The sequence below is a fragment of the Temnothorax longispinosus genome, chromosome 1 (assembly GCF_030848805.1).
Source record: "Temnothorax longispinosus isolate EJ_2023e chromosome 1, Tlon_JGU_v1, whole genome shotgun sequence".
Taxonomy (NCBI): Eukaryota; Metazoa; Arthropoda; class Insecta; order Hymenoptera; family Formicidae; genus Temnothorax; species Temnothorax longispinosus.
Window position 1 is genome coordinate 1,964,624 of NC_092358.1, and position 24,460 is coordinate 1,989,083.

The window sequence follows — 24,460 nt, forward strand, 5'->3', positions numbered from 1 at the left end:
TCTCCCGGGTGCATCTCGGCCCTCGACACTTTTGGCTCGATCTCTCTCGCGGGCTTCGGCTTTGTTCGACGACGATTCTGCCTTAATCGTTCCTCGTTGCGCCGGGTTCAACGAATAATGGCACGGCGCGGCGGCGTCCCCGTCCGACGAGACGTTGACCGGTTCTTGCGTCCGTTCGAATCTCGCGAAAGGGTACCCCGGGGCAAAAAGATTAGGGTTCGATCGATTATGCCTCCTCGATTCCATTTCTTCGACCTTCTTCCGAGACGCCGTTGAAGACAACAACAATATCGCAAACGCACGGTTCTTTAACGTTAAAGTATCGAAGGTTCTTATATATATAAAAAAAATAAACATATTGAATTACAATCTTCTTTTTCGACGTTAATAATTTACGCGTATTACCCTGTGTGCAAATATGCAAGATCTTCGTGCAGTCAGTTAATGTACCGAAATGGATCTGTCGCGATTCTTCAGGATGGTATATAGGCTCGGCGGAAGACAGTAGCTCCTACTCGCGTTCTCTCGATTTAACATTACCCTACCTTGACAGGTAAAACGGTAGCGCGAGGCGTAGGTACCACGTCGCCGTGGGCGTACTCGAGTACGACGACATACCTTCCCTTCGCTCTCGCGCCGGCATAGCATGGAGATTAGGGCACGCGGCTTTAATCGCCCTCCACTCGCGCGTCATTTCTGGAACGGTAATAAGAGGATCGTATTGCCGCCGTGGAAGTAAATCGTCGTGAGCCCGTGCAAAGGCATCCATCCACTTTAGATGCAAATGTATTTCTCATTCGGCCACACACCGACATCTCGAGAATATCAAGAATTTTTCTCTTAAATCTCTGCGCGCGCTCGCGCACGCGTGTGTATGTGCAGCGTGTGTATACGTGCGCGCGATTAAACGTCGCGGAAGCGTCGTCCTTCTCGTCGCTCGGGTCTTCGGGATCGAAATTGAACGTCCACGGATCTGTCGTGACTCTATGGTTCGAAGTAACAGCGGATACCATCGATGAGCCATCGTAAGTGGGTATCGCGATCCTATCGATCGTGTCTCGCAGGTGGCCACTGGTTGAGCATCACTGATACGTGATTGATTCCCGGCAGACAAGGCGCAGACAACCCCTTCGTCCCCTCTACCTCTTCGCCATGGCCGTGTGCCCCTCCTTTTCCTTCTATACCTCTCCGTTTCCCTCTCGTGCACTCTTCTCCTTATCCACTTTGGCATAACGCGCCTCCGAGACGTTTCTCTTCGTTCCTTTTCTTTCGCTCTTTCTCTCTTTCTCTTTCACCTGATGTTTCGTCTCCTTCGCCCTCTCTTTCTCTCTTTCTGTCCTACGCGAAACGAAACAAGGGTGGAGAGAAAGTGGGAGAGGGTGGGGGCGGACAGGAGGACGAGGTGGGCAGAGGGAAGAGGTTGCGGGACGGCAGCAGCAGGGAGGAAGAAGGGGGCAGACTTCTCGCAGTGACGGGAGGGGCGGTGAGGAGGAATCGGGGGGAGAGAGAGCGAGCGAGCGAGCGCCGGGGCACGGGGGGACAGCATTATGATGCAAAGATGGCGCGGCGGCGGCACCCTAGAATTAGCTCGAGCACTCGCCATTGGCCGCTCAGCAAACCACTCCTTCGGTAACAACCGACTGCATACGTTGCATACTAAGGATACACGCGAAACGGCAAAGAATTGCCCCGAATGGGGCTGCTCGCTCCAAGGATCCGACGACGTCGTCCACGGTGTCAGGCCAGGACGAGGAATGTATCCGCCAGATCTGCGTTCCTGGCCGTCTCGCGACGAAGGACGAGTCCTTTTCTTCCGTGATATTTTGTTAGGCAATCGCGTGAGAGCCTCGCGCCGATCCCCATGATTGTAAACTCAGACAGGACTCCTTTTATCCGGTTGACTACATTGTCTCGATTTTTCTTAAACACAATCCAGCCGGAAATATTCTTTTAATGCGTGGACACGCGTTATATATTTTTCCTTTTCTTTTTATTTGCAGCATCATGGAACGAAGGGGGCATCATCGTGTATACCGAATCCGCGCTGCTGTTTCGACGACAGGGATCGTTGTGTCTAATTGAGTTCATCCGTGACCGCCGCGCAAACTCGACAGAAAACACCGACATGGTGCGTCACTCGAAGGGTACCAATCGAGCGACGACAACAGCGGGTCGTAGATCGAGGAGGAACTGGTAATTTGATGTTAGCGGATACCGGGGAGAGAGATTGCACGGGATCGCGGAACAGTGTTAGTGATGGCTGGGCGCGGACGTTGCTGCGCGGGGGTCTAAGGTCTTAGGGATGATTCCAGAGTCACGGTCGCACGATCTCGCTCTCGAGATTCGACGAGACGCGAGAGTACGACGGCGGACAATACTTTGCCGGTCGCGAAAAACTCTTTGCCGTTCCATGGCTCGCCTCTTTCTCTCTCTTTTCCTCTCCCTCTCTCTCTCTCTCTCTCTCTCTCTCTCTCTCTCTCTCCTTTCTTTCTCCTCTCGGTACTCATCGGAGATACTCGGGCTTTTTGCGCGTTACTTCGCCTTGGATGTAACTTCGGCGTAATTTCTTTCCCGACCAAATCGAGCTCGCGCTCGGCTCTTCGGGCTGGTAACTATCTGAGCAATATCGTCTTAGGGATTTCAACGCAGTGGCTTCTTTCTTGCATTCCTACGAACGTCGGAGGAAAAACTTCGCGGTATTCGATCGTTATCATCCGCGTCTATCCTCTTCTTATGTATCTCGCGCGATCTTAATTATCCCCCAGCGTATGTAATTGCATACTTTGGAGCTCGACGCGTATGTCGTCCAACATTCCCACATTCGTGTTTTTAGATAGATCGCCGAACGTCCTATCCATATATTCCTAAGAGTTCTAAAAATATTTTTGTTCGGACCTTCCATGCAAATTAGACGCGTCGAGACCGACTACTACATACGTGCGTGCACCGATGACATCGGTGATTACATAAGGCGCGTAACAGAAAAGAAAAGAAATTCGCGGTCGATTATGAAATCAGAGCCGAGGTGCATGCAACTCGCCGAACGGTCGCCTCCCGATGCGGTAGATCGCAGATAGCTGAAACGCCGAGTCGTTGTGCATCGGGCAGGAAGGCCACGACGAAGGGAGAACGGGAGAGAGATGGACAAGCGATAGAGAGAGAGACAGAGGGGGGAACGAAGGCGGAGAGGGTGGTCCATTAGATAATGCAGTCAACAGAGAGAGCGGCCTCTCTCATCGGGCACGTCAAAATACATCAGCTACCACTGTGCGCTCGCTCAGAAATCCTCTGACCGCTCTCGGCGTGGACTCCCCACGTCGAAGACTCGTTGGCTGGTGACTCTCTCTCACTCCCTCTCCCGAAGTTCACCGTGTGTTTAACGCTCGCCCGCCCGACAGGACACGATAGATCTCGATCGCCGATATCGAGTTCCGCGGCGGCGGATAAGGTCAGAAATCGCCGGGTTCCGTATGAGAATGCGGTACCGAAGCTATTTAACCTCGGAACCATGGAAGCACCCCGGCATCGACTGATTTATTCCGAGATTTCCACGCGGATTCCTCCCGAGTCGAATAACTTCCAAATTATACCGTCAAATCGTCCCCGATGCGAAATCGACATATTGGTTTCCACCGAGTGGTGCAGATTCTTCGGGGCTGTAACTACAGGAGGGCAAATTGCTCTTAGGCAAATTTCAAGATGTATCTTATGCATCTAGAATGATATGAAACATCGTCGCGGTCGATTGCGGATAACGCTTCGGGATCGTGTCTGCCGGACGCACAAACAATCAGTGCGGGGCAGGAAACGTAATAGCCGAATCCAATCAAGGAACCTGCGGAAACTAATATAGAGTCGGGGCGTCTTACCCGGACTGTGCTTAATACCCAGAGCCGAGAGAGAGAGAGAGAGAGAGAGGGGGAGTGTAAGGAGCCCTCCGGGAATAGCAATATGATTTACATTTTGTGGTTATATTGACCATTCTCGCCACCTGCAGCACTCGCTCTCCTTCGCAGCCCCCGGGCTGCGCCAAGAATGACCGGCTTCCATTCCGGAAAAATTAATAATAGCTCGCCTTCGGGTTTGTTAAAATCGATTACCATTCCCGTTCCCGCGGTAACGCCAGCTACCGATCGACATTTTTTTTCCTTTCGCAACAACTCGACCTCGCGCGCAATATAAATCGCAATTTTATAATTACTTTCCCGCGCGTTTCCGTCTGAATGTTTCGCCCTTCGGCCACGACGAATGATATCGGTGTTAATGGGACCCGACGATTTTTCCGTTTCGATGACAATTTTCTTTTTTCGTCTGTCCGTCAAACTGGTTCGCTTGCTCGCTCGATCTGGGCGCGGTCGCTCGTTGATTATCCATATTCGCGAATTAATCGCGCGAACGACGTCGGACAACGGCGACGGTTATGAGTTGTTACCCCTCGAAGAAATCCGATTTGCGTAAAAGGGCAAGACGGTGAGCGTGTACACCGTAAACGCGTAATTACGATTCATGAAGGCGGACGGACCGGCGTCTGGACGAGCTCGTAATCTCCACAGGACGCGTTTCTCGAGGCCCCAAAACCAACCGAAACACCCGTTATCCGTGACGGGAGGGTGCAGAACGGTTCTTAGGCACCTACTAGAAAAGCCGCGGTCGCTCCAGCAACGAGCGCGCGCTCGCGCGCTCTTCTCCGACGGACAGCATCTGCGCTCTACGGCTCTCGATATCCATACTGTGAGCTGTGTGTTGAATAATATTACACTTAGCCCGTACCCACTCGGACGATTATAGTTGGAGGCAACGTCGATAGTAGTAGTTAGACCGTGCATCCTGTGCGAATGCTAATTTCGGAGGGTCCCCCTCCGTGTTCGAAACTAACTCGAAAGAAGAATTACGACGCGTGCTCCGTTCGCCGACGTCGATTCGCGGTGAAGCGAAAAGAATCGAAGTCGACGGGATAAAATTGTAACATCGGCGGAGAAAGACGTGTCCCGTGCGCGTGACGATCGATCGATTTCGAGACCGATTCAGAATTCGAGCTTCGCGAGTCAGGACAATCGACGCGAACGAAAGTTCCTCGACCGGCCCTTCGCGTCGCCGGGGTCGATGGGGCTGCGTTCCTCGTTCAAATATCAATTTCCCGGTGACAACTTCTCGGCGGCTCTCGCCACCCTCCTGCTCGCTATTCCGACCCATATGGAAATGGAGATCGGTCATCGAAATCCAGTTTGCGAGTGGAAACATCCCGAGAGGGTCAGCCGTCTTATCCGCTCTTCCCTTTTTTCGAGCTCTCCCCTATCCCCACCGGTCTTTCCGCGGTATAAACCGTCGTAAAGTCGAAAGCTTTTTCGCTTTTGCGTATTATTCTTTTATCCGATCCGAAAAATGAGGGTAGCGGCATCCGGCGATATTCACAGGAATATCCGCCGCGTCTTGAATAGACTCGACTTCGCCCGAGGCCGAATCTATCGCGCGATATACAGATGGAGATCGCGGCGGATCTGTTTCATCTCGCCGGGATGTTTTCGTAGGATAAACTAATTTATCCTATTAACATCCGCCGTGTATTTTAACTTCGTCCGCTTAATGGCGCGCGCTGCGATTTTGTTTGCCGCGTTCATAACGCTTCGGATTGCGAGTGTTGAGAGAGAACTCGCGCGAGTCGTCGCGTCGCGCGAATACGACACCGTTCACGCCGATCGAGAATCATCGGGGCTCGTTACCGATAGGAAACGGATGTAAGGCACAAATCTTGATTTACAACATGAGAATCTTCGACGAAGCCAGGGCCGAAAGTTGGCGATCGACGCCAGGTTTGCTTGAATTACACGGGTAAAATAATATGAAAATATTTACTCCCCGGGTGAGCCCGCGCGGGTCATTCGAGACCACCCGATCTGGTTACCGGGTTCTCTCCCGGTATATGCAGAAACGTAATAGCCGAATAGCCTGGCGTTTTGCCTTGCGGCCACCGAGCGGATCTTTTGAGCGCTTCGATCCGCCCGATAAGTATTCACGGACCCGAGGAGGGAGGTCTTAGGTAGGCCGTTCCAGGATGGTCAATAATTTTCAACAGCGCACTGCTTGCGCGCGCTCGCGCGACCCGATACTGTAATGTCGTGAAATAAAGATGCACGTCCGTGCAACATCATAGATTTATTCCGGGTATTTTGCGACGTGCGAATGCATTAGCGCGACCGATTCGATGCCTCGCGCAAAAGGTGTGGGATAGGCGTCGGACAGACGTAATCACGATAAGCGTAATATTCAATGATAGGCGAACGGATAAGGATCTAAACGACCTAAACAACGCGCTCTTCGCGTCGTGATCACTGTATTTTCTCAGTAATAATACTTATCTTTTAATTTCAGTCTGGTGTAGGTTACGGAGTTTATTTCGAATTTCTCAAGCTTTTTTAAAATCGAGAGAGACTCTGTACGTCGACGTTACATTCCGTCCGACTGCTGATTTTCAGAAAATGGCGAAAGCCGATGACATCGGCAGACGCGGGGGGCCACGCGATTACTCGATATCTTGCCGCGCGTTTCTTTATCAGTCGGAAGCAGTAGTGATTCTCGGGGGTTCCGTCTGTATGGGACGCGTGTTTTATTGCCCGAAAACCGACAGATATCAGGATTATGTGCTCCGTCGCGGGTGAGACTAGGAGGAGCGCCGAGAGTGCGGCCGATACGTGTGGCTAGGGTAGAACGCGACGCGCACGAGGGTGCCAACCCTCCGCGAAGGGCAAAAACATTACAGGGCGCGATTCTACACCTCCGCAAATCTTGTCGAAGCCGAAAGAACTTCCCTTTTTCGGTCCATCTCAAAGTTCCGAGACGACGATAATTAGGAAAAACTATCAAAAACCGCGCAAGCTAAAAATCCATTATCAGATATCGCAGAATGTTTAAAATATTCTAAAATTTCCTAAAATATTTTAAAACAACAATAATAATAAAATTGAATTTCTGTGGCTGTATTGTTTTTAACTAAATACTAAAGAATATCCAAGTTTAAATTACGTTTTGAGAGCAGAATTTAATTTTCTCAATAATAAAGGCAATTGATTTAGCTTCTTTCTTAAAAGGAGCGTAATTCTCGCTGGACATTCGACGTACGTGGACAGACGAATGATCGTCAGTTACTTCGATACGGTTGCGTTTATTGGCCATAACGGATATTGCTTTCTGGCAGAAAATAAGCGGCACGGAAAGGCTAGGCGAGGCGAAGGCGAAAGCGGCGACGAGGGTGGAAGGGTAGAGAGGGATGATAGTCGAATCAAACGGATCATGTTTGCCGTCCGCTATGGCGCGACGGTGTGGTGGTGATGATGGGTGGTGATGCCGAGATGGCAGAGCTAGGTGATGGTGATGCCGAGTCCGAAAAACACTGGTTAGATGGTTATCGCCATAATCGCTCCTCGAGTCGATAAAATAAGATGACTGCGACGACTTCTAATCCCCGGGTATTCTTTAAATGGCCGTCAAACGGGACGTGCCGTATAATACATATACGCGAGAGAAACGTTATATATTATATATACATATATATGATATATAGTTATATGTATATACATATGTACTTCGATGTTTATATTTTTCTACAATTTTAATCCATTGCGATTATACGTTCATGCTATAAGATACAACTCTTTACTCGTGGCAGATAACTACAATTTGCAAACGATTATTCTTCCGATTGTATTATAATTAACAATTACAAAAAAAAGATTAAAAGAAAACTTTTTGTTAACGTAGAGTAGCGTAGACATGTGCAATGGATATAAATCCTAATACAGCGCCTAATACAGCCAGTATATAATTGATATCGATTCCCCGAACAGATACGTCAGCCGTGCATAGATTATGCGATATCTGTGCGATGTTTATTCAACTAAAAGCCACGGCATGTTTTTTCGCACCTCGGGAAAGAACACTTCGTGGCAACATGACGGTTCGCGCAGCATGCATTCCCTACTGTTTCCCTTGTCTCCTTCGTAGGCGGGACACGTGATCGAGCCGATGATGACGTTTCATTTTTCCTAGGCATTTTTCCCTAAATGCCTAAAAAAAAGAGAATAAGAGAACACGACGCGCACGACCGAGGTGAATTCGAGGGGAGACGTAGGGAAGAGACCCCGTGGAGCGCATCGACGAGAAGTGTTTTAGCTTATCGCGTTTGTACGTTTAATACCTCTTCCTCCGCCACCTATATGATGTAGGGTCCATCCCCGGGGAGACGTACGGCGGCTTAATGGTGATTTTTTGTCGCTACGCAGTCGTTCTCGCTTCGTGACGATATCAATACGGGCGACGTCAGGCGATATACATTTCTCTCGGAGATACGGAGGAGGATTTTTCCGCCACGTCATGGCGACTAAAGTTGCGAAAAGCGAGCAATCTTGAGTCGCGAAGTTCCCTTAAAGAACTTTACTCTCTATCCCTTCCACGATGCGAAACTTCTTCTTTTATCTTAATTTCAAGAATATGAAAAATCAAAACAATGTTGCTGGAGAAGGAGATTTTATCCCTAAATTTCGATGTGGTTGGATAATTTCTTGTCGCGATTCTCGAAACAATACGAATTCTATCTACTGGCAAAAGTTAAGGTAAAAGTAACTCTTTTGTCTCGCGAGACAAGGAAGAGAGGAGAACAAAGGGCGGGTCGAGATCGCGCGGCGAATGAAATTATGCCGTGGAGCTCGCTCGAGTATCGTTTCGGCGGGCATGTAAGACGCTGAAAGCCCCGCGTGTCTCTTCTTCATACGAAGAACAGACGGAGAGAAAGAGATAGAGAAAGAGATAGAGAGAGGGGGGGGAAAAGGGACGAGCGACGAGCGAGCGAGATGAGAAAGAGGCACGACGCGTAGGAATTAAATTCTTAAAGTTCCCTCCGATGTATGCCGGAAAGTCGCATTCCGCGAGTCCCCGAGACATCTAGAACCGTCCTACCCGCGCCTACTCCCCTTCTCCCTCTAGGGAGCCAATATTAATTCCCATAAATTTCCTTTCAACGGGTACGTATATTCCCATACCGCTGGGTATGGAGAGAGGACTGTTTGCCTTTTAATCCGGGAGTATGCAAGGAACGTTATTCTTCTCTTCTAAATCGACGCACGATTCAAAAAAGCGGAAAAATAGGTGCCCGACGAGGGCACAGACGGTCGTGGGACGGAAGACTTCAGAATTTACATTATTTCTTAAGTGGCTCGAACGTGGCTACTTTTGCATGAATTTTGACTAAAGTGCGGCAATTTTCTGAGAAATTTGGTGATCGTGATAACTCGAACGTGAGCTGGCGCAGACACGCGCTTGTGTTCTTCTTGAACTAATTGTTAAAGGAGCGAATGGACTTTCGTTGCGTGACTTTTTCGTGGCGAGGAACCGTCTATTGCGCTAGAGAGCGGACGGACCGTACCAAAAAGAAAGGCGAAAGATTACAGAGAGTTCTTTCAAGTGCTGCGGCAAAGGGAACGAAATCTTTGCGGTCTTCACGTCGGGAAAAAGAGAAAAAGAAAATAAAAAAAGGGGGTAGAGAAAGAGAGGGGAAAGAGAGAAAAAGAGAGAAAGAATATCGGGCAGAGGGAAGAAGTGGAAGGGTGGAAGCGGTTTCAATTGTCGAGTGCAACCACAGTTTTCTCTTCCTACGTTTCAATTTCTGAAGTGGCTCGCCCGCCACCCTTCGGGCGGGTGCTGCAGAGAGCCGTGTTTATACAATGTAATAGCTTGTGCCAGCATTGTACCAAACGTTTAGCGGTGTACCGACCGTGCCGTGCCGTGCCGTGAGGTAGGCGCTCACTTCGCGATTCCCTTTCGGCATTTGTTTGGCACTTTATCACGCCCCTAGATTGCCGCATTAAACATCCAGCAAAGGGAATTTCAACCCTTGCGCGACGCCGCCGCGGCTCACGACTGAAAGGATTTCCATTCGCACTCTTTCTCTCTTTCTCTCTCTCCGCCTCTCTGCACGTGGAAAGGAAGAGTTTGCGTTCCATTTCCATTCTCTCTCCCTCCATTATTTACGTTTAGCCTTCTTCCGTTCGTTTGACCGTTCGCGAGTCACTTTATCCGAGAGTGAACGACGTCAATCGTTTCCATTTATCGTCACCGATTATTTCCCGTCTCTTCGCCGTCGGTTCGATCGGCATTCGACATCCGGTTCCTTCCTTCTCGCATCCTTTCGCCTGGTCGCTCCGCCCGAAAATGGTTTCGAAATTCAAGAGGGCACATTGAGGACGAGAGAGAGAGAGACCGCACGGGGAGGAGCACGGGGATCTACGAAATTATGGCAGGTGGAAGACGAGCGACCTCCCCGGCGATCGGCATCTCGACACCGTCGTGCACCAGGTATACGATATCGCGTTACACGCGTGGCTGGCGCGTAGATCGAAGGAAACGAATCGTTTTACATTCGTGCCCGTAGCCGAGTGTGCCTCGGTACAATCTACCCAGATAATATTGCCGCGGGTACATTGTTTACGTATAAACGAGATGCGTATCGTCGTGCCGTTCCTCCTTCATGAACAAAACGAGCGGGGAAGGATGTGCGGTGTGGATAGATCGCTAAATCGATGGACAAGAGAGGGCCTTTATCGATGGATAAATAGATTGATAAGAATTCACGTACGCCTAGAATATTTCTGCGTAACAGTATCCAGGTATTAGCGAATAACAACAATCACCGCACGCAACGTCCGTGGTTGCGGTTATATTAAGGGAAGAATATAATCAAATTAAATTGTGATGTTGGCAAAATTACCACGCTTTCTGTACTCCACGATTCTAACTTTGCAAACAATGCGATTTATCATCGTTTAAACGTTTGTTTTTATCGGATATAAAATATTATATTTATAATTGTTGGACTCTTCTGTCATCCACTCGTCGAATCTTCGAGGAAAATTATTGATCCCGGCAATTACAGAATACGCGAGACCTAACTCGACTAACAACGGATATGACTAATATCGTCTTATTTTGCACGGAGTGTCGTGTACTATCACGAACGTGACGCCGATGATCGGCGATGAATAAGTCCGGTACGAAGTTCCTTCGAGGGTGAGGAGAAGGGCTTCTTATGATACGCACCTCTGGGGCTTCCTTTCATAACGAGTTTCGTGGAATTTCGTGAAGAACCGAAGTTCAATTTACCCCTTGCTTTCGCACGCAGGTATCGATCCTACGTTGACGTTCGACAGCTGTCATCGTGCTGATCTGGATGATTAGACTTTGGTCTTTGGTTAAATCCATCACGAACGATACAAGCGTAGTTTGTTGCGTAAGTCTATTCTCACGAAAGATAGAGTAATTTCTCTTTCGGGAAGGAGTTGACGGTGCTTCCCGGTACGGTGTTTTCCTGAGCAGAATGGTTCGGATAATTGTGTCAAAGCGAGTTTCCAAATTTCAATCACGGTTGGCTCTTCCCTCCGGCGGGAAAATCATCGAGGCATTATGTATTTGCTCTCAAGTATAACCGGTTCGACGGGCTCACCCTCGCGAAGTAGTCGACGTCTCTCCTCCACTCCGCCGCCGCGGCTCGCTCCTCTCCTTGCTCTCTTTGAATCCGCGCGCGCGAGCTGGCGCCCCCCACCAACAGTTATTAATATTTGCCGACAATTACCGAACGGCCTACCCCTTTAATGCCGCAACGCCGTCAAGACACGTTTGGAGAATCGATCCGCGCCGGTCGTCGTCTCGCGGACGTTGATTGCGTCTTTTCGTCGTAAATAACTTTCGTCGCGCAATCGGTTGTCCAAGTGTTGTTAAATAACATCTACATTTTAATTCCCTTGTCGATAAAAGAGACAGAATACGAAAAATGCGGAATTCGGACTTAATTAATTTTCTTTCTTCCTTTTTCCAGCTATTCGACGCGCCCTTCATGCGAAAACAAGGGAGAGACTCTCCACGGAAGCGGTGAAGAGACGATTTTCGTCACTGTGTTCGCATAGCGAGCGATCCATCATACCGCGTCGGACGGCGACGGCGGCAGCGGCGGCGGCGGCAGCGACGGCGGCGGTGGCGGCAGGCCGATGTCTCGTTAACCGAGAGGGCTGAGTAATTACAATCAGCGGTAGCCAACTTTGTACGCGCGGCGGGTGTCTCGAATTCAAAGAGGAGAGAGGCCGAGTTCGTTTGTGAAACAGCGATCGGCGGAGGTGTCGCCGTCGCGTCGAGAGGGTCTCGCGCCTGAAAGCACCGCTACCATGGCGCTTCGAAAAGCGAACGCGCGGTAGACACTTACGGAGGAACGTCGGAGTCTGACACGCGAGGCGAGGCGAGGCGAGAGACGAAGAGACTAGGCGAGAGACGAGTCTCCATTGGAACGTGAGCGGCAAAGGTGTCTCGCTTTGGAACGTGAAACCGTCGCGTCGCCATGAGTCGTGAATGAGCACCGTCTCCTACCTGGGCGTTATTTTGCGGGACTCTATCTATTCTCCTCGCCGGAAAGAAGGCGAGCCGCGGCGTGCGGCGTAAGAAGACGCGGCGCGGCCATTACTTTATTACTCCTCGTCGATCTCTCCCTTTCTCTCTTTCACTCGAGAGCTTTTCCCGCCAGGGCATAGTCCACGAACACACCGACGAATCAATCCCGTGAGCACACTCCGATAACGCTCGCCGCCGCCGTCGCGGCAACGACTTAGGGCGGATCCCCGGGAACCAACCTACTCCTTCATTCGAATATGTCTCTATTAGTTCCTAAGCCCTGTGATAGCCTCGCACCTGGTATTCTAAATCCTCGTTAAATCAGGCACGCAGCCGCCGTGATATTACATTCATCTTCTATTCTATCTTTCCAAATTTTTCGGTAATATTAAAGCCTGTACCATTATAACGTTTCGTCACGATATATCGTCTCGAAAAACCATTCGTCAAGTTAATTCTATGAGATACGTATAATTTTACATCCTATAATAGTTTATGAAAAATTCAGATAAAAATAAAAATGTTCATGTAAATGAGAAACCAATGAAACATCTTTAAATGTATTAATCTAAAAATATATAAGTTATTGAAAATGTAAAAGAAAATATGAAAGTCCCTATTTCTCAACTAACAACGGTATTACCCGGTAGTAGCGAGTTCGCCAACTTGTGGAAATCCAGAAGAGAGACTATGCCATGGAAGCCAGCTTCGACTTTCTCTCCGCCTCTCTCGCTCCTTCGCCCCATTCCATCTTCTATCACTCCCTCTCTGCCTCTCTCTCCTCCCCTTGTCTCTCTTTACTTCCGCACCGGGCGTTGGAAACTAGATCCGTAGTTCAAGTCGAAACTGGCCAGGTTCGAGCAGCCAAGTCCTAGTTCGGAGGGGGTTGGAAAACCCATCAACGCCCGACGACGAGGAAAGGACGAAGACAGCAGGAAACGTCTCGATCCCTTTCCGCTTGGAACTGCTCTTCTTCTCTCGCTCCTTTCCCACCGACCAGGAAGATCCCCTTTGCGCGGTGGTCGGCCGAAGGATCGGCAGAGCGAAAGCGAGAGGGTGAGCGAGTCTCTCCTGTGTTAAGTACATTCTGCATCTAAGACGTTCCCCGAGTTTAATTACCGGGGCTTTGCCGGCTATACGGATACACGGATGGACCGAGCGATACGGGCGCGCGTGGTCAGCACCACGATCACTCTTTAACCCCATTACGATGCGAATAAACAGAGATCTTCTTGAAGCTTTCAAACCGCGATCGAGTGATTTTAACGAGCGTCCTGTCGGTGCTCGCTCCAAAAAGCACGGTCGGAAGTACGATCACGTGTAGAAGTACATCTTGCTAAATTACTAGCGTCTAATTTATTTACAAAAAAAAGCACCCAAAATCATGATTCTTGTATTTATGTATATACCTTTTCCTCGTCGTCGTTCATATTTCACGCTGGGGAACAGTAGTGCAAGCACCGGCGCCGCGGCGCTAGAAACGAGAATCGATGAGAAGAGAACTACTCGGGGCTTGAGTTGTCCGCCTAGGAGCAAGAGTATACATAAAAGCCCGTAGAATGACGTTTTACAAAGGGTCTATCAAGCACGGAGCAATGTTGATGGCCAACAGATAGGCGGAGGGCCGGTGCAATTTCGCCCTGCGTGCACCGCAGTCAGCGTCGCCGGCGTTACGATTTTTACGACGTTCCTTTTACAACCGACAAAATGTAATTTTCTGCGATATGTGTGCGAACACGGCGACGGGGAACGAAAAAGGAGAGAGGAGCGCAAGGCGGAGGAAGACGAGGAAGAAAGAGAGTGAGAGAGAGATCCCGGAACGTGCGCGTGGAAAGTATTGTCGTCGGAATGGAAGTCCCGCGCGGTGGGAGGGTTATAACGAGAGATTGGCTATTTCCTCGATAAATATTTTTCGCCGTTTTGTAACGAAAGGCCGCTCCCTCTGCTTGGACCGCCACCGGTCGTTGCGCGAGGTTCGCGACTCGGCTCGGTGCCGTCGCCGCGATTTAGGAATTATACGAAGAGACGTTACCACAAAGTGCTTAACGCGCTGCCGACGTTTTTTTTTCTTTTTTGGCCGCTTGCCGGCAGTCGCCTCGAGGCGTAGACGCGCCGGGCGCCCATCGCGCATCCCACGACGATCGAATTATTGCGGGGGCCTCGCGACTCTCGGTGTCGATCGTAAATTTCGCCGGACAATAAAGAGACGCGCGGCGGACGGGGCAGATATTCTTCGTTAAAGGGGCCGCCGAAAAAAAAACGCCACGCCAAGGGAGCCTTCTGATGCCGCTGACTTCTGATGTCCGGTCAACGACGCAACGACCGCGCCACGCCAGAGAATATCTCCTTTTTTTTTACGTCGGAGATTACGAAGATGGCGTTTACCTCCATTTTTGGGCCCTCCCGCGAGAGAGGACCCAAAAGGGACGACTCGTCTGCGGCGGAATTGATTTTCGAAATTTATCGTGGCGAGCTTCCGTTCGCCGGTTCGTCCTTACGCGCTCGTGCGCGTAAAGAAGCCGAGTTTACGACAGGGTTGCGCCCAAAAAGCACCTTCGACCAGTTAATTGGAAGGCCTGTCTAATCACGCCGTGGAAAAGAAGAGACTTTGTTCTCTGTCTCAGGCAAACGCCTCAGTCCCACCCACGCGCTATTTATAGTTCAGCTTCCGGTGTAAGAGATCCTTTCTCGATCCGCCATCTTTTCTTGCAAAATTCCGTACTACTCTTTACCAAGAGAATAATCGTCGATCCAAATTAGCTTCAATGAAGAGAAGCTCTTTTCGATATCCAATGGTGCCCATCGATTTTGTCTTTTTGATTTTTTTTAAATCGAATTCGCGATTCTCATTCGAATTTTGTCGCGCAAAAAAAAACACGTTAACGCAAGACTTTCGATGCAAGCGAGAATGCGAGCGAGTCATCGACATCAGGGAAATGCTCGCGCATGACTCCGGGGGACGGACGAACGGCGGCGGCAACGCAATGCGGCAGTCGCAGTTGGGCCGAGATAATTAGGTTTGAGTGCACTCCGGCCGCCGCAGTCGGTAACTCAGTTATCAGTGGACACCCCGCGTACAATGGCTATCACAACGGCATCAAACATAACGCATCAATTAACGTGAACAATAACCGAGCCGTGAGAGAGAGAGAGGGAGATGCGCAAGGGTGTAGGGTGTTATAGGGCGGCGAGTGAGCGCGAACGCAGACAGAGATAGAGAGAGAGGGAAGGGGGAGAGAGAAGAGAAGAGAGAGGAGAGAGAAGCATAGGACCCTTCCTGCGGCGATCGCGAAATGACAGCTGTTGACTGAATACACGCGATGACGCGTCATCATCGTGCGTTCGGCAGTATCACATCTTTCGCGTCATCGCGCGAATCGAGTTTAGGCGAGAAGAACAATATTTCGACAGTTTAACGACTATGCGATAATAATGCGGCTCTTACGAGACGAATCGGTGCCAATGCGACTAACAGATAAATAAAAAAAAAATCCGGTAGGACCTTTCGATATATTCGGTCACTCCGATATACTCGCCGATGTTTCGCCGGGGTATCGAGTGGCTCGTGACGAATTCGCGAACGGGGCGAGATGAAAAAGCAATTTTCGAGATCGGCCTGAAGCGAAGAGGAAGAGGAAGAGCGTTGGAGGAGCAGGAGGAGGAGCAGGAGCTCGAGGAGATGGATCTCACAGTGGATCGCGTGGGCGCTGGATCGCTCACACGTGCGAACAGCCGCGTGACAGACAGAGAGGGAGAGAGAATAGGGGATGCAGTGGCAGAAGTGAGGGATATGACAGAGGCGTATCTGCACACCGCGCTCGCTTCATATGCGTCGTGCACGATCGGAGGGCCCCCTCTGGCCGTATTCAAAGCGCGCGACGTCGCTCCGTCTCGAGGAATGCGGCAATCGATTATCACGGTCCTGCATATCGATACTACCGTCCGACACCGGGCAACGTCGCGCCCGCGCATGCACGCATACACACACACATATACGAACGCACATACGTGACCGTGCCACCTTCACAAACACCCGCCGCGCTCTCCGTCTCTCTCGTTCCCTCGCTCTTTCGTTCTCTTGTTCTCTCTATCCCGGCCACACGCACACACCGCGAACTAATGACACCGCCTCGTATAATACTCGTGCCTCGAATATCATCGGCCCGATATTGCCACCGCGAGAGATTAATGTTTCGACGTAACCTGTCCTCTCTGTTCTACGCACGCACACACGCGCGCGCGAGCATATTCTCTTCGGATCTCCTCTTTCTCTCCGTCTCTCACCCTCTCTCTTTCTCTCTCTCCTTCGTTTCCCCCCCCCCCCCGTGATCTCGTCCCCGAACGCGAGTGGACACGTCGTTGGCGATCGAGGGCGAGATAATGTCGTTTCGTGATTCGCGGCACGAAACCGCCTCTCTTCCGCCGCCGATTCGATCCTGCACGGGCAGTATCGAGGGATCGATGAACCTTCCCTCGCAGCGCGTGTAATCGGCGATCGTGTATGTTTTGGCAGACGTAAATTATCTCGACGTCGTGGTCGCGCGAGGCGCAAGTCACGACGAGGCCTGAGACGATCGCGAGGAGAGAGATGCTGCAGAGCAAACGCTTCCATGAACGAAACGTTACAATAATTTCCTTCCCGAACGTTAGCGAACCAAACCTCACCATATAACCGTCGAAAACCACTTCCCGAGGAGGGTCAGGCTTCGCCGAGGAGAAGCCTAACTGTCAGAGCGATTCACGGGCGTTCATCGCGAAAGTTTGGGACAGGCGGAGTTTCGGGTGCAGCAGCAGCGGCAGTTCGTCCTGTGTCAGAAGCAGGAACGATAATGGCAGCTATTAACGAGCCGTGGCGGGCGCGAAGGCACCTGAGCCCAAAATATCACCGCGATTAATGCAATTACAGCTTACAAGTCCCTTCGGCTCTAAGACCTCCGCCATTACTAATTCAATGTGCGCGTAGAGATGTGTTTCCGGCGAGCTGCGGCGGCGGTGGGTCGGGGATTCGTTCACGGTAGCCGGTTCAACCCTCTTGAAATAGTCAATAGGCCAGTGTTCGTAGACGCGAGCGTGTATTCTTGTTTCCGGCCGGCCGTTGCCATGGAAGATGCGTCAACCGAGTCAGTTTTACCCCCCCCGTAACGGCGACTTGTGTATTGCAACTTCAGTATGCGTCCCTTCACTCTCAAGGGGAAAAAATGCGAGCTATCTTCTAATTTGGAAGCTGCGAATAAATTGCAGACACGAGCGCGCGCGTAATTCTAGTAAACTCGCGATCCCGACGACTAGAGGCTGACGACTTGCAGGGCGCGCGGTCTAATTCGACGGTGAACGGCCGTAAGGGTAAACGAAGTGGTAGGTTCGAGCCGCGGGTTAGGGCACTTTGGGACCCCCTCGTGCCGGTAGTACCGGGCGTTTGGCGGTTGCGGTTAACGTAATTACGCCGAAGGACCTCCGTCGGCCTCTTGCGCGAAACCGCGAACGTCTTAGCTCCGCCGCCGTCTTGCCCTCGTTCCAAGCCCGCCTCCACCCCGTTTCCCCGACCTCCACGATTTTCCCTCGTCTCTACCTCCTCCGTCTCGCCCTTTCGCCACGCGCGCGTGCGAATTGCTCGAATGCCGTAATCGCGAAATCGAGCGTGTCTTCGGGCGCGTCGATAAGGCGAGACTCTCGAAGAAGCCTATCGCCCAAATTCCAAATGGTTTATGAGATTAGAGCTTCTAGAATGCCGTTAATTATTAGACTAAATCTTGTTTGTAATATCGTTGGGAAAACTTCCATCCGTAATATCCTATTACGTGTGATATCTTTATCAATATCAATAAATTAATACTACATGCAGTTTCACGCTACACAAATGTTCTTTTAAATTGCGGTACATACCGCACATAAATATATGTAACAAAAATTTGTTTGTACGCCTGCTATAAAATACGGCAGCTATAATAGCGGGCTTGAGCCAGGTCTCATCGAAAATGATGGTCGCCGGAAACGTGACTATTGAACGGGATCATCGATGACCGCAAAAGTTACGGCGCCCAACAATTATGATCGTGCCATCATCATTGTCATCGGCATGCTCGCTCATCGCAAAACGCCGCTCTCTCTCTCTCTCTCTCTCTCTCTCTCTCTCTCTCTCTCTCTCTCTCTCTCTCTCTCTCTCTCTCTCTCTCTCTCTCTCTCTCTCTCTCTCTCTCTCTCTCTCTCTCTCTCTCTCTCTCTCTCTTCCTCTCCCTATCACGCTTTATTACTCCGACGATCGGTACAATCGATCCGATGATTACAGCCGAAAACATAATCGTTAACGTGTACGACCCATTAATGACTATGGACCATTCTCGGTGCCAAATTGGTAGCGGCTCGAATGGAGCGGATCGCGCGCGGGCGACCGCCGCGAGTTGACACACGCGGCTGCGATGACGAACGCATTTAACGTGGACGTTAATTCTCGTTATGACAAATCAAAATTTAAAGGCACCGCATGTTATCGAATTAAGCGTGCGCGAGCGCGGAGCGTGCTGCGGCATTAATAACGCCACTCGAATCAACTTTCCGCCCGATTGCGCCACAATGTTCATTTAACATCGCTATGAATACGTACCGGGCGCGGTTTTCAATTCACGGTTTTTTCGTTTATTACGCTGCTTACATACTCGCTTTTAGCGTGCCCGGCGATTTTTCTCCCGTTTGTTAAACAACGTTTCTTTTTAATTAAATCCGCTTGTACTTTTTTAATTAAATCCGCTTTTACAAGATAGCCCGTGTGAGATATGTCGGTTACCGACCGCGTTACTTTTTAATCTTTACTCCGAAACATTTAATCCCTTTTTTTTCGCTTTTGCGGAAGTGCTGTTAACTATTGGCGGCGGTGTTACGCCGGCGACTGCCAATAAATCGCTTTAAAAGGGCTGTACTTCCGCGTCGCGAACGCCCACCCCTCGTTCATCAGCGCGTCCCTCGCGCAAGAAAGTAGGGTGGTTCTTACTGCCGGGCAAAATGCTCAGGCGTTAGTCTCGGCTCCTGCATAATTTATGGAATTCTCCGTCTGTCCGTGGTGGTCTCTCCTCGCGATGTTATAATTAGAAATATGCTTACGACCGTAATTCCGAATACTGGGGAATGGGGTAGAACGACGACGACGGCGGCGGCAACGGCGGCGGCGGCGCAGTCGAAGGGAGGATGAGGGAGCGCGTTTACTGCCAATAAGGGACGCATGCATAATAGAAAGCCGTAGATGGTAGCCAGGCCGACCGACAGAAGGACTTACAAGAGAATGCTACTTTACGACGACTCGTATTACGAGGGTTGCGAATTCGTCGTCTTTCATACGCAAGCGCCTCCCTTACCTCTCCTCCTCTCCCGATGCCACACACATCGGATCCTAAGCGACGACAGTTCCCGGCGCTGTCCTCTGAGATTCGCAAATGTAACGCGAGATTCATTTTTCGTACGGTGTTGGAGGAAACCGAATTTACGAGCGACGTTTCTATAAAAAAATCGCCCGCTAAAGATCATAACCGCGCGACGCGCGACGCTTCGATACGCGCTCGGCCGCGAAACTCACGAGGGATTCGCATAAATATGTATATGCGATTCGTATACCATCGCATAACGATAACTGTAGTTGTTAATGGACTCATCGGGCGGTTAGGCCGCGTATCGGCGCGAGAATGATAATGCCCGGAATTGAGCTTAGCGTGATTCCCCGCATTGACATATCCACCCGTGTTACCGGTGTTACCGATGGGAAAGAGGGGGAGGCTTCGGTGATGACACGAAGGGGGGGTTGGAGCGGAGGGTGGGATGTTTCAGGGTGTTGGGATCGTCGGCTGCCGAGCCGGGCGACACGTAATAACGGGTTACTAGTTACGCGTACGGACGTTTATTTATTTACACCTTCCAGCGGGTAATTTCGCATAATTCGAGGTTCCGTTCTCATGGGGGAAAATCACTTTTAAATAGCCGGTTGGCCTCTGTCGGCACCCGGAAAAAATTGCCGGGGAATCCTGCTTCGTACTTCCTCTCTGTCTCTCCCTGTGGGTACAACGCGGAGCGGAGCGGCGCGGCGCGGCGCGAGAGAGTGCGATTAAAATCTAATAACCAGTTGAAACTACGAGAACCGCAGCGCGCGCGATCGTTATTATTAATAATTTCATTACGCAACGCCGGCCGGTCGCGCATTTAAATATTACATCTCCATTAACGGTCGCACGGTCGGCGAGCGAGCCAAAGTCGGTTACGCGCGCGACGAAAAAAAAAAAAGAGCGCGAGCGTTACATTATTTTCTCTGTGCATATATCTCGTTACGGGTCGCATTAGAGATTCAAAGCTGCCCGCTATATTGCACATAATAATCTTACTCGTTACACACGCCCCCGTAAGATAGATTTCCGCACTAATATTCGTTCGCGTTTTTTTTTTTTAAATCGCGGTCTTTCGCCATGCAAGGAAAACCGATGGAAAACCGATAATTCTCGTCGTGGCATGAATTTCGCGGGAGATCGTGAAAAATCCGTTTTCAATGCGGCGGCTTGCCACGTTCTTTCGAATCGGTAAAAGTCGACAGTCGACAGGATCGCGGCCACCCCCCTCGGTAGCTGTGTCTCGTCGTCGTTAGGAAATATCGCTTTCTTTCTCCTCGTTTTCGCGCATTCCGCGCTCGGAGCTCTTCCACGGCAAGACGGAGCGTTAGAACGCCCAGAATTTCCGTGCAACGGCACGCATATACACGGACATATATACACATGTTCTCGCTATCCACATCGTGTCTCGCCGCGCGGAACCCGACGACGGCGTGTATCCTCCCGCGAGCGTGTGCGCGAGCATAAATACGTGTACGCCCGGGCTCCCAAGTAATTCGCGCAATTTCATCTAAATTCCGTAGCGACGAAATTTCTCGCGCCGTCGTCTCCTCGCACGAGCGGGCGAGCCTATGTAAACGCGCCGCCCCGTACAAATGCTCCGTTTGCCTTTGCGTACGTGTGTATGTGTGTGTGTGTGTATATATATATATATATATGTGCGCGAATTTATGCGAGCAGCCGGGTGTACACACAACGCGCTTCCTACGTCGTGTGTGGCGCGCACCTATGTACGCCGGTACGTTTCTTATACTCGCTCTGTTTATTATAGTTCGTAGACAGTGGCGCATTATTGGGAAATATGATTAGGTGCACCGCGCAGGTCCTCTCTCTCTCTCTCTCTCTCTCTCTCATTCTCTGTGTGTGTGTGTCTCTCCTTTCCTCTCTCCCTCTCTCCTTTTCTCTTTGTCTTTCGTTCCGCCTGTGTCGTGTCCCTCGGCGACTTTTCGCGCGACGGCGATTCCAAGCATCCTAGACATTCGAGCCTTTGTGTGCGCGCGACCGATACTCTAAATGCCACCGCGTAAATATCCGCGGGAATGCTTATCGTGTGCGAGACATGGCGGATCCCCCTACGTGTATTAATTCATGCACTTGTCGAACCCTTCGTACTTTGAGCCCGGAGGTTGTCCTGGTACTACCGAGGCATTTAAATCGCCGACAAGCCGACATTTTAGTTTATGGTTTCCGTTTATATTGGATCAAAAAGGGATATCCAGGACATCGCTGTTGCTATAAAATAGTAATCGTTGTTTCAAAGCTTACAAAGGAATAACAATGGATAATCCTAATTTGTTATGATTCACACGAAATTAACAATCTAATACAAACGTGCGATTACGGTACCGATGCCGAGTTCGAGGTGTTAAAAACCGCACGCAGCGGTTTGTTCATGATTAATCAGCAGAACCTGACACTGCCATGCGTGCCATTAACGCGACGTTATCCGTGGTATCTCATACAGATTTTCAACTTCTTGTTGCATAACGTGACTCGAGTAGAATAATCGCGGCGGTTTTATCTCCACGCGCTAAATCGTTTCCGAGCTCGACGCTCGTAACGGAAAATCGCGTGCTTCTATCTCGCGTTGGAGCGAAAGAGCGACCGTATATGTACATGGAAAGTATGTGCGCGCGTATATCTGCACGCGTACCCCACAGCGGCGCGGGCGGCTCATACGTATACAAATCCGCGAGAAAAGCCGGAGCCACCGCCTATTTCCCGGCGGAGCGCTCGTGCGCACCCCCCCTCGCGTAAATAAGCTCTCCCGTTTTATTCCTTTCTTTCATCGTCGCTCGTGGTATATTTTTCCCGTCCGCCGTGCCGGGAATATTACGCACCGCGCAACACTTGCCCAGGTAACCGAGAAATTCGCCCCTCCGGCATGTCAGCCTCGGCCTCGCCCTCGCAGCCAGCTAAGTATCATCGGCCGGCTTCCGTTCGGAAGCACTCAGAATTTAGCCAAACTGAATTTCCCTTCTGTGATGCGAGAACGTTATTGAAAAGTCGACGGTGACGAAACGAGCCCTTCGACTCGTCGGCTGGCTGAGAGAGAACAAATGGATGAGGATGAGAATCTATGAACCAAATACAGATTTTCATGTTTACTTCCAACACAGTCGCGTCTGCAGTAGCGTTGAAATTAACACATATGAAAATACTAAAGCGACGAGGGAAATAGAAAGGCAGGCGCGCGAAGGTGGAAGGGTGGTTTGCTCCCGCGGAAGAGTGCGCAGCGAGAAAACGGGTACCCCTTTGCCGGCATATTTCTGACGCGCAGATACGTGTACGCGTCGCTGTCGCGCTATCGATGCGTTATCTTTAGTACAACGCGAAGATATCCCAGGGTGAAAGAGGAAAAAGTCTGACGCAAACACCGAGCCGAGCAGCCGTCGGATAACGATTCCTCTTCGCGAGCAGCCCCTTTGTGTCGCGCGCGAGATGAGACGAGGCACACACCGTATGTACTTCTTTAAAGAGGCGTTCTCTCCGCTACGCGATCAGTGATCATCCGTAATGCGAGGTGGCGAGCGAGGCGTGTCGTAATGGCTGCTGCTGTTGCTGCCGCTGTCGCTGCCGCCGCTGCTAATGCTGATGCCGTGCGTCTATTTTTACGGTAAGGAGGGCTGGCACCCATGACGACGACGCGTCCGCGTTGCCAGCCACATCGGCGTGCGCAATGCATAAACGCCGCCCGAGGTCCATCAGCGCATTAACAATTATATTACGGAAGCTCACTGTTACGCGCGGGCGAATTCATACGCGCGTGCCTCCGGGGCCCCCCTGAGAAGGGGGCGGGAGGCGGCTTGCGCACGGAGGGAAAAAACGCACACCGCGAAAGGAGGGAGGTGGCGGTATACCATCTCGTTAGATTTCTATACCATGCATCGGGGGTTCGTATCGAATACTGGAGCATCGCGTTTCTCACCGCGGCATCTCGGAATATATACGATCGACGCAACGTTCTCGAAAAGATGACCCAACTTTGGTCGCGCTTCTCTACACGTAGAATTTCATTATCCTTCGTTGTGTGTTCCACGACACTCGACAGTCGCTTTCATCTCTCGCATTCGTAGTTATTAACGAATCTCGGCACCCTTCCCGGCTTTGTTCGCGCGCTGTCGCGAGAGAAGGACCGAAAGGAAGACGACGAAAGGGCGGCTTTGGTTACCCTTTGGTCGCGTCGTAACAGTGGGTGTGATTTAATTTTTTTCTCTCTTTCTCCCTTTCTCACCCTCGCTGCGTGTCCGAGAGACCAGTGTCATATTCACGAGGTCGTGGCCGGGTAAAGCGAGTGTCGTGGCTGGTCGGACGGAACCGGGGAGAGTTGAGAGAGCGAATTCAAGGGGGGGTCTCTCCTCTTTCCTACCGATGTGGTGGAGGAGGGCGAGAACGGGGCGGGCGGGCACGGAGAGGGCGAGTAGTCTAGGCGAGACTTAATTAAACAGCGGGCAAAGCCAGGTTAGTTCACAAAGTGACCGCGGCACCTACCTACCCTCCTCCGCTTGTAGCCGCCACCATCAACTCCTCGACTCCGGTACAGCTCGGTGGTCCTGGGACACACGGTAACCTCACTGAGTTCTGGCGAGGAAAGACCGGGCATCGGGGCTCCGAGCTCGGTCACCTCGATCGGCAAGACGGCTCGGACATCGACCGGTCGATTGGCCGTTCGGAAT

At 50.8% G+C, this 24,460-nt stretch overlaps 1 protein-coding gene across 3 annotated transcripts in view; it reads right to left on the reverse strand.

Moving 5' to 3' along the window:
- The window catches only part of Dac (dachshund family transcription factor), a 181,354-nt gene that overhangs the window by 13,845 nt on the left and 143,049 nt on the right, over positions 1 to 24,460 (reverse strand). The gene's annotated exons all lie outside the window — the stretch shown is intronic.